This window comes from Cannabis sativa, chromosome 3 (assembly GCF_029168945.1).
Source record: "Cannabis sativa cultivar Pink pepper isolate KNU-18-1 chromosome 3, ASM2916894v1, whole genome shotgun sequence".
Classification (NCBI taxonomy): Eukaryota; Viridiplantae; Streptophyta; class Magnoliopsida; order Rosales; family Cannabaceae; genus Cannabis; species Cannabis sativa.
The window spans coordinates 21,368,774-21,387,105 of NC_083603.1; positions in this window are offsets into that span (position 1 = coordinate 21,368,774).

Sequence of the window (18,332 nt, forward strand, 5' to 3'; positions counted from 1 at the left end):
TATAATCACTAAAATGAGATCTCAATCATTTATCTCTATACAGCCAAGCTCGAAGGAAATCATCGTTTCACTTCTAAATACCTATAGAAGTTATAGATTCCATATCTATGTTTAGCGCTCCCACTCAATTGCACTATCATGTTCCCAAAATGTACGTATCACTCTGACCAAAAAGTAGGCTTAACTAACAAATCAAAGAACACGAATAACACTCTTGAGATCGAACCTAACCATGTCAGGATTAAGATCTTTTGATCTAAGATCAACCGGTGATATTGACTTAGAAAGATACAACAGTAAGATTATAATATCTTTATCAAGATTAATATCGGTCCCAGTCCAATGTATACTCCATACATTCGAAACTTGCATTGTAAAGACCGTTTAGCTTAATTTGGAAATTAGCAGATAATTAAGGTTTAATTATGAAAATTATTTATTAATATTAAATTAATTATTTTTGATGATTTATTTGAATTCAGAATGCATTTTATATGTCATATATAGAAATTTAATATTTTTGCATGTTCAGTGCTCGGCAACATTGGAACGCGGTGTATGGCTCAGTAGAATCACATCTTGGTATTTTTGTATAGCAAGGAAGTTTAGTTAGACATTGGAAATGTCGAGATTGGTCGGGATTTTAGAATTTCCCAAATTACCCCTTAGTGCCATTTTATAACTTTTAGTGTTGGAGGGGCAAAATAGTCATTTTGCCTAAGTGAGTTTTGTCTTTTTTGGATTTTATTTAAAGTTTATTAATCTGAATTTTTGGTTAAGTTTATGCTGAGTATTAAGCAAGAAAATCAATTCATTTACTCATTTTATAAAAAAATTAGAAAAAAGTTAGAAAAAACCACATTTTTGGTTAAGTTTCTTTGTGAATTTCCAGCAAGTTTCTGCAAGAATTTGGAGTGCTTAAGCTCTAGGTAAGCTCTTGACCTTGTCTTCTTGAGTTTCTTGGTTTGTAAGTAAGTGAAAGTTGCATGTTTTGAGGTTTTGCTTGCTGTAGTGCTGTTAATGTTTAGTGTACTTATCTAAAGCTTAAATATGCTTAGTTATGTGGATTCAAGCAGGTTTTATTGATTGTAAGTTAGATTTAACCAAGTTTGAGTTTTGAACTCAAACTTGGAGCTTTAATGGTAGAATTTGATTCTGTGTATGGGTGGATGTTTTGTTGCCTTGAATATGTTCTCTAGGGTGTATAAAATAGGTCTGGAAAGTTTGGATTGAATTGGGATTGATTTGCATGAGTTGTGAATTTTTGGTGTTTCCTTCACTGAACCGGAATTCTGGTTCAGAGAGGCCTGTAGGAACCGAAATTTCGGTTGGCTTCCAGGAATTTTTCCCAGAACCAGAATTCCGATTGTGGAACTGGTCTACCGGTAGTGGCAATTTTGGGAACCCTAATTTTTCCCATTCTTGTATTATTTAGGGTATTGCCATGTTATTCATCGATAGGGAAACTTTTAGTTTCAAGTTTAAGTCTCCGGGAAGTGTTTTAGCGTGTCGCTTATCAGTGTTGTGATTGATGTGATTTAGGAGCCTGTAATTCGCCGAGCAGATTGTTCCACTCAGGTTGACCGGCACACCTGAATTCGGAATCGAGGTAAGATTAGTATGACAGTATGCATATGTATTTACATGTTTAGCGTACATGTTAGTAAGCCTGTTAGATTACATTAGATATGTAGTTGGCTTTCATGCTATTTTGACAGTATCACATCGGTACGGCTAGAGTACGACTAGCGTACCGAGTATAGGCTGATACAGTATCACATCGGTACGGCTAGAGTATCACTAGCGTACCGAGTATAGGCTGATATTATGGTCAATAGTACCGCCGTACGAACGTTCTAGACTCAGTACCGTGTGGGACACAGGGATTAGGGTTATGGTCAGGGGTATGGGCATCTGATCATAATTCGGGATATATGTATGTTATATGATTTATGCTTTTCTTACTGAGTCTGTCGACTCACAGTGCTATGTTTATGTGTAGGTAAGGGCAAGGCCAAAGTTGAGGAACCGTGAGGACGAGCAGATGAAGATTGTACATGTCGGGGCGGTTAGGCCTGGAGCGTATGATCCCCGGGACATCAAGGCTTTTGTTGTTAGTCGCTGGACGACAAATATTTTGCAAATGAATAGCAAACTTTTGTAAACGGGATCCCAAAATATTTTGTATGTAATATTATAAGTTTTTAATTAAGAAAATTTTAATTAATCACGATTTTCATTAACCTCTTTGATTAGCAACGAGCTGCACAGTATGTTTAAAATCACGTTAACACGCCTATACTAGTTAGGGTGTTACAAGCATACTTTGCCAATGTTCTAGAAAGAACATAACACTTTTCCAAGGTGTAAGTAAGCTTTATCGCTGACTATCACATCAGTGTAAATCCAGTGCACTGATGAATCAAGGGGCATTATCTCTTGAAGCATATAATCACAATTACCTTCCACTGTGTTGACATCACTGTAATTGTGAATAACTCTATGTCCTGGATTTAATAGATTTTGTACACATTAAACCATAAAAATGGAAGGGAATTTGAATTTCCATACTTACTATACCCTATAATTTTTTTTCTAAATGCATAGTTATTAAAATTGGTCATATATGACCACTTTACTAATTTTCCAAAATTATCCCTCACATTTCAAATCCTAATCTCAGCCTCTCTCTTCCTCTCTCTCAACCCACACTCTCGGTCAACCTCCTCAACCCACAGAAACTGTGCTCACGGTGACGGCCCAGGTGACTTCGACCCAGCCCATCGACGACGAGCCCACCCACGGTGACCCATCCAATCGACGACGAGCCCACCCACGCCGAACCGAAACCATGTCAAAGGTATGTTTTCATTTTTTTGTTTTTTTTTGTTTTTTTAGAAAGTTTAGATTTATTGTGTTTGTGATTTTGTTTGGGATCGTTTGTGAAACATCTTATTTGTTAGATCTAAGAAATTTTGGGTGGAATGGGTGGATTCGAATCTGTGAATTTTTTTGGGGAAGAGGACAGTCCGATGGGGTCGGTCCGATGGTCCCGTTGGGTCCGGTCCGATGGTCCCAATGGGTCCAGCCCGATGGTCCGATTGGCCTAGTCCGATGGTCCGATGCTATGGGGTCCGATGGTCCATATTGTTTAATTTTTTTTTACTGGAAATTGGTCTGGGTCCGATGGGCCCGATGGGGGACCCCCGATGGGTCCGATGGTCCGATGCTGTATTTTTTTTTTGGCTCTGGGTCCGATGGACCCGATGGGACCCCCGATAGGTACGATGCTCATTCGGCTGGGAATTTTTTTTGGGTTTTGGTCCGATACGCGATAGTGAGGGGTGAGGGGTGACGAGAGATGGTCCTACGAGGTGGAGAGGGGGGTTGGTGTTGGAAATTATTTTAGCAGGATCTTAGATCTACTCACAAGTATGTTGATTAACACCCTAAATATGAACTTCTAAAACGATTATGAAATAAACACATATAAAGTATGTGAAACCTTACATTGGGTGCAGCGGAATAATATGACTCCTTCCGTTCAGATCTCTAACCCTTGTATCCTTTCTGTCGCAGAGTATTATCAAGATCTGAACCTGGATCTCTTTCTCTCCTTCTTTATTGTTGAAACTCCTTCTTGTTGAATGTCTTTCTTCACGATCTTCCTCACTATGATTGAGGTATCACTTGCTGTGTGTGGGCACTACTCTAATCACTAAGTGGTTCGAAATTTCAAGGAAGAAGAGAGAGAAGAAGTGGCGGCTAGGGTTTTAGAGAGAGAAGGCTCAGGTTTTTCTATGAACGAAAGTGTAATTTTCCTGAAGCCTTCACTATCTATTTATAGCATTCCACTAGGGTTAGGTTTGAATTATTTGGCATTAAAATAATGAAAATATCAGATGATAAAGCCTATTAAAGTGGTCGGCCATGGCTATATGGATTTGGGCCTCAGTTTTTGCAATTTTGCAGTTTTATCATTTCTGCAACTCATTTTCTCAAAAATGCCAATTTTCAAATTCAACCATTTAAATGCCAATTCTAACTATGTAATAACTATAAATAATTCTTCGTTAAATCCACGCATAGAACTTAGAATTGCACTCTCAGTATATAGAATGCTCTATATGTTCCACCATATAAACACATCATTAGTTATCCATTGTTATAATCCTAATTTGATCAATGATCCTCTATATGAATGATTTACACTGTAAAGGGATTAGATTACCGTTACACCCTACAATGTATGTTATCCTTAAAACACTTAACCCCGTATAAATGATATTTCAGCTTATGTGAAATGAGTACTCCACCATTTATTTTCGTTTGGTCAAGCTCGAAGGAGATCATCCTTTACTTACTATTCGCCAGATAGAAGCTATAGATTCCATGTTTATGTTAGCGCTCCCACTCAATTGCACTACCGTGTTCCCAAAATGTACGTATCACCCTGACCTAAAAGTAGGCTTAACTAACAAATCAAAGAACACGAATAGCCTCTTGAGATTGAGCCTAATCATAACAGGATTAAGATCATTTGATCTAGGATCAACTAGGCGATATTGACTTGAATAGATATTACGGTAAGTTTAATAAATCTAAGTCAAAGTTCAATATCGGTCCCTTCCGATGTATACTCCATGCATCCAACCTGAGCTTTACTTTAACCAATGCTCTTGAAAGAACATAGCATTTCTCCAAATGCAAGTAAACTCTGTTGTAGATTATCATATCAGTAAAACCCTGTGTCTGATAAATCTAGGAAACTTTATTCACATAGTCATGTTTACTTTCCAATATGTTGACAACACAATAAATAGGATCAAGTATGTGAAAAGGGTTTCATATGAATTTATAAATCAAATAGACAAGCAATTGATAAGGTGAACCAAAACATACACAAATGAATGAAAAATACTTCTGTTTCTTTATTGATGTTGAATAAAATGGATTACATTGAAATGGAGTTTTATTTAGGGCATAAAACCCAACAAACTCCCACTTGCACTAATATAAAACTAATCAGTACATGTCAATTAATCCTAAATTCTAACGGTGCTTTTCAAATGCAGTCACGGCCAAGACTTTGGTGAATGGATCAGCTAAGTTGTCTTCTGTGTCCACTTTCTCAACTAGTACATCCCCTCTTGCCACATATTCTCTGATGATGTGATACTTCCTTTCTATGTGTTTGCTTCTCTTGTGGCTTCGAGGTTCCTTACTGTTGGCTATTGCTCCATTATTATCACAAAGTAAGACCAGAGGCTTTTCCATTCCAGGCACGACACCGATACTGGTGAAGAACTTTCTTAGCCAGAAAAGTTCTTTAGCAGCTTCTGCTGTAGCTATGTATTCAGCTTCCATCGTCGAGTCCGATATCGCTGTTTGTTTTGCACTTCTCCAAACCACTGCTCCACCCCCAAGAGTAAACACCATCCCAGATGTAGATTTCCTGTCTTCAAGACTTGCCTGGAAATCTGAATCAGTATAGCCTATGGGATTTAAAGCACCACCCTTGTAGACTAACACAAGATTCCTTGTACTCTTTAAGTATTTCAGAATATACTTAACTGCATTCCAATGTTCCTGTCCTGGATTAGACTGATACCTGCTCACGATTCCCACTGCATAGCAGATGTCAGGTCTAGTGCATAATATTGCATACATTAGACTTCCAACTGCAGAAGCATAGGGAACTTTCGTCATTTCCTCTATCTCTTGAGGATCAGTAGGAGATTGTTCCTTAGATAGACGAATACCATATCTAGAAGGCATATTTGCCCCATTAGTGTTGTTCATGGAGAATCTCTCTAAAACTTTGTCAATGTAGGTTGTTTGAGAGAGAGTAAGAGATTTGTTCTTCCGGTTTCTGATAATCTGAATACCAAGAACATAGGCTGCTTCACCCAAACCTTTCATATTGAATTGAGTGTTAAGCCATTCCTTGATGTGAGTCATTTTCTTGATATTGTTTCCAATAATCAAAATGTCATTTTCTTGGTAAACACAAGGTTAATCTTCATTCTGAAGAAAGCCGTAGGTCTTGATGATTTCATCAAACCTTTTGTTCCATTAGCGAGAAGCTTGCTTAAGTCCATAGATAGACCTATTTAATTTGCAAACTTTCTTTTCCTGCCCTGGAAGAACATAGCCTTCTGGTTGCTCCATATAGATGGTTTCTTCAAGTACCCCATTAAGGAAGGCAGTCTTGACATCCATTTGCCAGATTTCATAATCGAAAGCAGCAGCTATGGAGAGAAGAATTCGGATGGATTTGAGCATGGCAACAGGACTAAAAGTTTCCTCATAGTCCACGCCTTCTCTTTGGGTATAACCCTTGGCTACAAGTCTAGCTTTAAAAGTTTCCACTTCGCCTCCAGCTCCTCTTTTCTTCTTGTAAACCCACTTGCATCCTATCGGATGATAGTCATCAGGTGCGTCTACATATTCCCAGACTTTGTTCTTTTTCATGGAATCCATTTCTGAATCCATGCCGGCTGACCATCGTTTCCGTTGCGGACTAGCCATTGCCTGTTTATAGGTTAATGGGCCGTCTTCAATACCGTCACCAACGACCATATTGATTTCACCATCCAACCGGTTTTGTTGAAACCCTCCCACTACGACGAGGAGCGGTGATCTTCTGAATAGAAACTTTAGCAGTAGTTTTCTCAGTTGGTTCGACTGAGGGAGTGGGATTGTCCTCTTCTCGAGTGGAAGAGGACGGAACATTGGAAGGACTTATATCTGAAAGCATTTCCTCCAACACTACTTTACTTTGTGGTTTGAAATTCTTAATATAGTCATCTTCAAGGAAAGTGGGGTTTGTGGAAACAAACACTTTATCATCCTTGCGACTATAAAATAGTCCACCCCTAGTCTCTTTAGAATTTCCGACAAACATGCAAACTTCAGTTCGTGACTCAAGTTTGCCGTCTTTCTTTCTTAAGACATGAGCAGGGCACCCCCCAGATTCTGTAATGGCGTAAACTAGGTGTACGACCATTCCATAGTTCTAAAGGTGTCTTAGGGATTGATTTAGATGGAACAACATTTAGAATGTCTGTTGCCATCTGAATTGCATATCCCTAGAAGGACGTAGGTAGAGTTGAATAACTAAGCATGGACCTAACCATTTCCAAAAGCGTGCAATTCCGTCTTTCTGCAACTCCATTTTGCAGTGGAGTGCTAGGGGCGGTTAATTGGGATTCAATTCCGAGTTCAATTAAATGATCTTTGAACTGCATATCCATATATATTCTCCACCCCTATCAGTTCGCAAGATCTTTAATGTTTTACCTAATTGGTTTTGAGCCAATGCGTGAAATTCCTGAAACTTTTCAAATGTTTCAGATTTCTTATGCATAAGGTAAATATGTCCATATCTAGAGTAATCGTCAATGAAAGTGACAAAGTACTCATAACCACCTCGGGCTCTTACATTCAAAGGTCCGCAAACATCTGAATGCACTAACCCTAGGGGTTGTTTGGCACGCTCTCCCTTTGCAGAGAAAGAACGTTTGGTCATCTTTCCTTCGAGGCAAGACTCGTAAACAGGTAATTCACCTAAGACGACATTTTTCAATGGACCGTCTTTGGTTAGCCTATTTAGTCTGTCATAGCCTATGTGACCCAAACGTAAATGCCATAGATATGTTTCATTATCATCATCGATCTTTTGCTTTTTGTGGTTTCTAGGTTTAGCTACTTTAAAAAGTTCGTTATGTAGGGCAAATGGTATTTCTGGTCTAAGAACATAAAGCCCCTGTTCCATGGATGCAACACAAATATGAATGTCATTTCGAGGAATGGTAGAACCAGAACTCGAAAAATCTAATTTGTATTGTTGCAATTATAAGCATGAAACAGAAACCAAGTTTCTACTGAAATTCAGAATGTATAAGACATTGTCTAATTCCAAAATTCTGTTTTGAAACTTGAGTTTGGCTTTTCCTCTAGCTCTAACCGAAACCATTTCGCCATTACCAACCTTAAGTTTCAACTCTCCGGATTTCAAATAATTCCAATTCTCAAGCAATTGTAATGAACAACTTACATGGTTTGTAGACCCAGAATCAAGAATCCAAATGGATTCATCATTCTCTAACACACATGATTCGAAGACTAAAGCATCACTGCTTATTCGTTTGTGATTTGTTGTTCTTGCTGGTACAATTTGTTGTGAAGTATAACTTGAGGAAGTGGAATCACTTTCTCTTATCTTCTCAACTAAGCTCAAAATAGTAGGATTTATGGAGGTATGAACTATTTGCTCTTCAGAGTGAACAATTCCCAGCTTACATGCTTTCTGGAATTTTATGTTCATCATGAGCATATATGAAGTATTACTCTGACAAGGAATTTATAACTTCAAGTTCAATTGCTAAGATATTAACTAGGAGTGGAATGGGATGAGGGTTCTTGGCACTACAACACATCAATAAAACAGAAGTAAGGTTTTGGTTCAAATTCATACACAAGTTCAGAAAATAACAAATAATCACATATGTTATAAAAATACTAAATCTAACATAGTTTATTTTCCAAGGTTTTCAACATAATGAAATACAGTGTCCCGGTAGGCGAGAGCCAAAGATAACATAAGTTGAATAGAGTAGTCAGCTCATCTAAAATAAAACATTTTAGCAACCTTTTATTCGATCAAAATGAGAATCCAACGTTGTCCTGGTAGGCGAGAGTCAAGGTTATTCTCATTTTATGAGCTTCCACCATTGTTTCATGTTTTATGAGTTTATCTCTAAGTAGTCACCGTAGGGGAGAGTCTAATAGAGACAAAAAGTCACAAAACACTTATCAAATGAAATCTTACGGTGTTAAAAGTTTTCAACGAATAACCATCCATAGGGGGACGAAGTCTAGCGTCTCGAGGTTATATTGAAAAAATTTAACTTTTGTAAGACCAACAATGGAGATCGAATATCTTTTTGATTAAAGCTCATTATTAAAAAAAATATATGTATTTTATTCAATCATCAGTTCCATATTTTAATAATGAAAAATTATAAATTAAAGTTAGTTTAAATAAAAAATCAACTTTAATTAAATTTTAATTATTATTTAAATTCGAAAAATAAATTCGAATATAATGGAACAAATTTGAAAATATCTTGTTTAAGTTGTTTTAGAAGAATCTAAAAAATCAACTTAAATATCTTTCAAATTAGATTTAATTAAATTTAAAATTAAGTTATAACCACTTAATTTGAAAATATTCCATTTTAAGTTAATATTTGAAAAAATATCAACTTAAAAAATATCTAAAGAATCTTAATAATCAATTCCTAAAATTCCTCAACTTAATTTTGAAATTTGAAATTCAAAAGATATTCAGATTTAAGTTGATTAGTTAGAAATAACTAATTTTCAACTTAAATAGGAATATTTAATGAAAAATTTAAATTAAGCTCCATAAAGAATCTAGTTGGTTATAATTCTATAATTAATTAAATACAAGAAAATACATATAGTTTAGCTTAGAATGCGAAATTCTTTAAACTATGGTTTTCTTAAATTAATTTCAAAATAAATGAAATTAATTATGTTGCTAATCAATTTTATTAGGTTAAACTAATTTAATTAACCTAGTATAGTTATTCAAATCAGGCAAATGAGCCTTCACAATTGGGGTAGTTCATGTGAGGGGGTGCTGGGTTCAGTATGTCGTACCCACTTCTATGGCTCCCAACTCTCACACAAGGCCCAAAAGAGAGGAATTTAACCTTAAAATGAACAACTGTTATTAATTGAATAGGCCCAAAACTAAATGGGTCTAAATAAAATCTATCAAAAACTATGATATTTTATTTAGCAACAACAACCTATATGCATCTATAACAAAATTAAACATATAGGCTCACACAGGCACACAATTTAGATGGATCCTATCATGTTGCTAGGTCATACACAGATGAAAGAAGATTGTAAAAATTACCTGTTACAAATTATTTACTTGACCAATGGAACCATGAGTTAAAATCAGATCATTGGATCTGTCAACAAGTTATCCATGGCTATTTGCAATCAAGCAATAATAGGTTTTATAAAACTTACATACAAGCTAAAACACATACTCCTGCAACAAGGTTAGCTGGATAGTTGGATGTAGGATTTATTTAATTTTAAATAATTAAATTTCGAAAAATAATTAAATAAAAAAAATTATTTTCGAAAAAGAAATAATATAATAAAATATATATTTTCGAAATTAATAAAATGATATTTTAAATTAAACATACAATTTTGAAAAATTAGGTTTCAACTAACCTAAATATCATTTCAAAATTTGCTAACTACTTTTAAAAATTTAATGTTATTTTATAAATTAAATATTCAATAAAAAATAAAAAAGATAAATAAATATCTTTTTCAGATTTTATGATTTAATTTAAATAAATAAAATAACAAAATTTATAAGTTAGCAAAATATCTTACTTCTATTTAAAAATACATGATTATAGTTATTTTATTGTAAATTTAAATAAGGTCAAATTATTTAAAAAAAAATATTTAATTTAAAAATTTAAAATCTGACCTTAAATTTAAAAATAAAATAAGATATAATCAAATTTAAAAATAAGATAGATAATTAAGCAAAAAAAAAGATAGATATTTACTATTTTCAAATTCAAATTACACTAATATCATGAATTAATTTTAAAAAAATTAATTAATTTAATTATGATATTTAGAATTGAATTAGGAATAGTAAATGTCTAAATACAAAACTACACAAAAAATCGGAAGTTAAATCCATGAAATAGCATGAAAAATCGAAGAAAAACGAAAAAATTGCGAGCTGTACGGACAGTATGTTGAGCATACTGTCCGCGCGCCCAACCCAAGGTGCATGACCGAGAAACGTCGGCGTAGGAGGCTGCATGCAGCCTCTCCGCGCGCGGACGCCTCGATTTCAGACAAGAACCGTGTCTGAACGCGTGCTGTCCGAGAGACAAGCCCTCGTTCGCGAGCTCGTGTGATGATGCAGGACTCTGATATTTATCGAAACTTCAAAAAATCATAACTAATTCAAATTAAATTGAAATTGAGTTCTGTAAAAAAGTAAATTGCTTAATTTTTTCCATACTATCCAATAAAAATAATTCTAGAAACAGATATTCAATTATTTTTTACAAAAATTTACAAACATCAATCAATCATCAAACAACACTCAAAACAACATCATACCATCCAAAACATCAAACAAATCGTTTTAAGTCCAAATTTCTTGCAAGAAAATCAATTACCATGGCTCTGAGGCCAGTTGTTGGAAATTATTTTACCAGGATCCTAGATCTACTCACAAGTATGTTGATTAACACCTTAAATATGAACTTCTAAAATGATTATGAAATAAACACATATAAAGTATGAGAAACCTTATATTGGGTGCAGCGGAATAATATGACTCCTTCCGTTCAGATCTCTAACCCTTGTATCCTTTCTATCGCAGATATTATCAAGATCTGAACCTGGATCTCTTTCTCTCCTTCTTTATTGTTGAAACTCCTTCTTGTTGAATGTCTTTCTTCACGATCTTCCTCACTATGATTGAGGTATCACTTGCTGTGTGTGGGCACTACTCTAATCACTCAGTGGTTCGAAATTTCAAGGAAGAAGAGAGACAAGAAGTGGCGGCTAGGGTTTTAGAGAGAGAAGGCTCAGGTTTTTCTCTGGACGAAAGTGTAATTTTCCTGAAGCCTTCACTATCTATTTATAGCATTCCACTAGGGTTAGGTTTGAATTATTTGGCATTAAAATAATGAAAATATTAGATGATAAAGCCTATTAAAGTGGCTGGCCATGGCTATATGGATTTGGGCCTCACTTTTTACAATTTTGCAGTTTTATCATTTCTGCATCTCATTTTCTCAAAAATGCCAATTTTAAAATTCAACCATTTAAATGCCAATTCTAACTATTTAATAACTATAAATAATTATTAAATAATATTTTCATTTATCATATTTATTAATTGAACCATACAAAGTATCATAATTAACAAATATGCCCCTAAAACTCTTTCTTTACAATTTCGCCCTTACTTAGTGAAAAATTCACAAATAGACATAGTCTAATTTGAGAATTATAATTGATTAATCAAAACCAATTATATGAGTCTTACAAGTAATATTATCTCAACTAGTGGGGGGACCATGGGTCTATATAACCGAGCTTCCAATAAGCAGATCAAGAATTTATAACCTAAATTCACTGACTTATTAATTCTTCGTTGAATCCACGCATAGAACTTAGAATTGCACTCTCAGTATATAGAATGTTCTATATGTTCCACCATACAGACACATCATTAGTTATCCATTGTTATAATCCTAATTTGATCAATGATCCTCTATATGAATGATCTACACTGTAAAGGGATTAGATTACCGTTACACCCTACAATGTATTTTATCCTTAAAACACTTAACCCCGTATAAATGATATTTCAGCTTATGTGAAATGAGTACTCCACCATTTATTTTTGTTTGGTCAAGCTCGAAGGAGATCATCCTTTACTTACTATTCGCCAGATAGAAGCTATAGATTCCATGTTTATGTTAGCGCTCCCACTCAATTGCACTACCGTGTTCCCAAAATGTACGTATCATCCTGACTTAAAAGTAGGCTTAACTAACAAATCCAAGAACACAAATGGCCTCTTAAGATTGAGCCTAATCATAACAGGATTAAGATCATTTGATCTAGGATCAACTAGGCGATATTGACTTGAATAGATATTACGGTAAGTTTAATAAATCTAAGTCAAAGTTCAACATCGGTCCCTTCCGATGCATACTCCATGCATCCAACCTGAGCTTTACTTTAACCAATGCTCTGGAAAGAACATAACATTTCTCCAAATGCAAGTAAACTCTGTTGTAGATTATCATATCAGTAAAACCCTATGTCTGATAAATCTGGGAAACTTTATTCACATAGTCATGTTTACTTTCCAATATGTTGACAACACAATAAACAGGATCAATTATGTGAAAAGGGTTTCAGATGAATTTATAAATCAAATAGACAAGCAATTGATAAGGTGAACCAAAACATACACAAATGAATGAAAAATACTTCTATTTCTTTATTGATGTTGAATAAAATGGATTACATTGAAATGGAGTTTTATTTAGGGCATAAAACCCAACAGTTGGGTCCTAGGTCGGGTCGTAGGCGGTGGTGAGGGGGTGACGGCGTGGTGGTGTGCTGGGGTTTGAATGGTGTGGGGTGTTAGGTTGAGAGAAAAGCTAGAGAGATAGAGGAAGAGAGAGAGTTAGGGTGTTAGTTATGTGAGGGTTATTTTTGGGTTTTTCATAAGAGTGTCATATATTTTTTATTTTGAAATGTATTGGTTTAGCTATAAAATATTAGGGTTTTTAAAGTATAGTTTTTTAAATTTCCCAAATGGAAACTATATGTAAACATAAATGACTTCTAATCTTTTATTGATAGCAAATCAGATTGTATTGTAATGGGTTTTATTTAGGGCATAAAATCCCAACATCACCCTCACCATCTGCTGGGTGGAGATGATGAGGTCTTTCCTGACGGGTATGATCCTTATGATGAAGCTCTAACTACCCCTATCGATGCAGGTATTATTTGTATAGGTGATAGTGAGTCATAGGGTGAAATTTTAACGATAGAGGCACGATCTGAAGGGGTTGAGTGTGGGAAGAGGAAGAGAAATCCCCCTATATGGTTTAATGACTACACGAAGATGAAGAAGAAACAGAGGCCTTCTTCGACGTTTGATCCCTTAGCGCCACCGGATGAGCGATTGTTGGATAGTTTCTAGAAGTGGTGTTCTTGACTCATACATAACCATCGGCTTTGTGATTTGAAAAGTGGTGATTACGGTCCGTCGTTCTTTTAGAAGTTGTTGACACTGCAGGAATGGCTTACAGATGACGTAAGTAAGCTAATCTATAATTTTACTACATTTTATAAGTCAAGTAATATATTATGTTGTCTAATTGCTTCCTCTAACCTTTATATGCATCATATAGATGCAACAGTCCATATGCTAAGGAGGCGACGCTTCAACTATCCATTGACATTTCCGCAAAAGGGTATCATTCTCTCCACATATGTTACCAGTATCATCAGTAGTGCATGGACAAATTACAAGGGTCTTAGGAAAAATTTTGTTTGGGAGGATTATATCCTGGAGTACTACAGAGGTGATCATCAGGTATTGTTTTCGTAAGCTTTTAAGTCTTAACTATGATTACAAGTTTATTATGGTTTGTTAATTATTTAGCTTTTCTCCATAATTACAGGACCAATTCTTTCTGAGATTGGGGGGGGGGGGGGGGGCATGAGTTCATTTACTTTATTTTGCATCTTCTCGCACAGAGGCACTGGGTGACTGTTGAAGTTGACATAGAGCTGTGGAAAATTAACGTGTATGACTGTGATTCCAACATTTGTCATTGGACCAACATGGCACCCATCTTGAAGACTTGGGAAGAACTGTTGCCCTCATTAATCTATGGAACCAGGGATTTTCCAAATAATAACCAGATCATGGCGTTAACTACGAATGAGATCAAGGTGCTTCCGAATATGCATTTGACTCGAGCCAATCACGACTTAGTTCCAAAGGAAAAAATAAGGTACATAGCGATAAAAAAATACTGTAGTGATAAAATATGTTTTACATTGTACTAATTTCATATTTTATGTTGCATTTAGTGGTGATTGTGGCGTTTATGCTATTGAGTATGTGGAGCATCTCATCATACAACATTCATTAGCTAATGTCACGCAAGATGGGATGAAGATGTTTCGTGAACGGTGGTGCATTGATTTGTTTTACCAGAATATCGGTTGAATATATGTGTGCAATTATGGATACATTGTATATTTTGTGCAATTTACAAAATTAAAAATACAGTTATATATTCTGTATACTTAAAAATACATTGTTTATTTAGTCTAATTTACATAATTTAAAATACAGATTTATGTGTTTGTATATCGATGGTATATCGACAGGTTGTCGATATAATATCCACATTAATTGCTCAATATTGTCTCTGATTTATATAATTTAAAATACATATTAATAATTTGGTTTGTTGATGGTATATCGATATTTTGTCGATATATTATCGACATAAATTAATCAACATTTAATTGTCAATGGTGTTTTCCAAAGTAAAGTACCTTGTCGACATATCATCAACATATTATCGATATATAATCGACATACGAGCGTAATTGTGGTTTTGCTTGGCAAAGTAGTTCTTGTCCACATTGTCGAGATGATGTCGATATGTTCTTGATAATCTTCTAAATTAATTGGCTATATTTTTTTTCCTACAAATATAGAATAGTGTTTATGTCATGTCGATATGTTATGATGCATATCTGACACAAACACTAAGTTCTCAACCACCTCAATTGCTACCCTCAACTTCTGTAAGAAATATGTCCAAGAGTCGTTATTCTCACTGTCAACGATACCATAAGCAACCGGAAATAATTGGTTGTTCGCATCGTATGCCACAACAACTAACATTATACCACCATACTTTGTCTTCAAGAAGGTTCCATCGATACTCAAATTAGAACGACACAAAGTAAATCCCCTTCTACATGCACTGAGTGATATAAAACAGTTCTTAAACCGCTCATCCTCTAAATACAAGTCAATAATGGTACCTGGATTCTTCTGCTCCAGTATGTACAAGTATCTAGGTAGCTTCATGTATGAAAACTCCAGTGTACCCCTAGCATACGTAAGTCCCATCTCCTTACACTTCCACACCTTCACATAACTCATATGGATACCATAGTTGTCAAACATGTCCTTCTGTATGTCTTTAGCCTTGTACTTAGTTCTATCTTAGGCGTACTTCCCCTTAATAAGGTGGCCAACCACCCATGGTGCTGCTTGATGGTGATCTGAACGTCTCGCATTCAGGTTACATGTGTGTTTGTTGTGAAATACAGTGACCTCAAAGTTGTCAGAATGCATCTTCTTCCTCCCCTTCAATCTCCATTTACAATCTGGAGCCTTTCATGTAACGTACAACACATCGGGGACTAATTTTTTCACCATCCACTCAAAATTGTTATTAAGTGCAAACCTACCCACCACTTGTCTCAGTTCTTCCATGTTTTCATAAAAATTACCAAGCTCTATCACCCCTGCTTTCTTACTTTGTAAAAAGGTAGTTAGCTCAGGATTTTCCATTATATCTTCCTTTGTCCACATAGGAGCTTTGCACTTGGTACAAATTTTAAAAGACGAGAACGTTGAGAAGGTTGCATGACAAGGAGGAGCATGTTCTTCGGTTCTGCCTTGTTGACTACTGCTAATTCCAAGTGTATTGCAATTTTCATTACAAGGTTGTCGTTCTCGTTGCGTACGATGGTTGCTCGGTACACACTCTAACCTCAAGGAAGGTAATGATACGGCTTCACCGACTGCCAAATCATGTTCATCATTCATATTCAAATCTACAATAGGATCGTTATTGTAGAAGGTAGTATCGAACTCCTCAAACTGATCAAATCATGTCGCTTCTTGCTGTTGATCTACATTGGTCGGAACCTCCTCATTCACACCATTCACAACATCTGTTTCAAGAACGAAAGACCCTACCACACTCTGAGGTAGAGGATTAGTAGGCGGCGTAGGGTCCGAATTCCTAACTTTTCTCACCTTAGTCACGACTAATGGCATAAAATCTGTGTTTGACATTGTTGCCCTCATCTCTAAGAACGTTCTCAGTTGGCGTTCTTTCTTAATAACCTCTACCGGATCCATTTGTCCCTTCATGTACAAGGAACAAATCTCCAATTTTAAATCATACGCCAAAGGATCAACCTCCAACTCTTCATTTTAAATTTGGTGCATTTGTTGTATAGTTGTGTCAGTTCCAACTGTTAACGTCAAACTGTCTTCAGTCTTATAAACCTAATTATAACCCTCAACATACCAAACACCATCGTACGATACAACAAGAAACACAGTCGATCCTACAATTTCAAACAAAAAAAGTAAGTTAAGGAAAAATACCAAAAAATACTAAAAATGAAAATATCGTTATCTTATCGATATCCCATCGATATTCTGTCGATGAAAACATCTACAATTCGGGTGGTGGTCCCTATCGACAAACTATCGATATAGACTCGACAATGCACATTGCATGTCAGATACGTGTACAATTAGACACATAATGCTAATTAATTTTCCTTTCTTTCCAACTATCGACATACTATAGACACACTATCGATATAGACTCCACAATGCACATGCATGTTAGACACGTGTATAATTAGACATTAATGGTAATTAATTTTTCCCGCCTTTCCAACTATTGACAAGCTATCGACATTGTATCGTTATTCTATCGACAAATACACATTGCATGCATTTCACTTGTACAATTACACATTTAATGTTAATTAATTTTTCCTATATTCCCAACAAGTATTCTCAACAAGCAAATTGCATGTCAGACACATGTACAATTAGACATTTAATGCTAATTATTTTTTCCCACTTTCCAACTACCACGCTATCGATAAGCTATCGACATAACATTGAAATCATATCAATAATGTGTAGACTGAATTTCTTTTGTTCAAGTTTTATCGACAAACTATCGACATTGTATCGATATTCTATCCATAAATACACATTGCATGCGTTGCACTTGTACAATTACACATTTAATGTTAATCAATTTTTCCTACATTCCCAACAAGTATTCTGCTCTATAAAAGCAAATCTTTTTCTAATTCATAAGTGTTCTTCTCTTATACTTCAATATTGTTATTCTCTTAAGTTCTAAATGTCTACTAAAAATAATAAATACCCAATTCTAACTCCTGAAGAGATCAAGAAGGAGCCTGGTTGTGGCAAAATTACTCCTCAAATGTAAAAAGTTCTAGACGACTATAACCGTTTTGAAAAAGAACGACTGGCGAACGAGTGGAGGTACCTACAACTTCAACAAGAATTTCACAAAATAAATGTATGGTCGGCTCCACCACCAAGGTTCCCCAAAGGGTCTCGTCATTGCAAATTAGACTATTTTAATGGTAAATCGGTGAAGCCTGGATCTTCATGCAAGCTTTGCAAGTCTCACCCACACGATAAAGAATTTTAATTTGTTATGTTATAATTGTTTAGTGGTGAGTTTTAATGTTTGTTTTTTTTAATGAACTTTTTAATGTTTTAATGTTTGTTTAGTCTTTATTTATGTTTAAAAAATTTCACTTGTTTCTTGTCAAAGACTTCTTTTCATTTTTTAATTTGAAGTCGACAATATATCGACATTCCA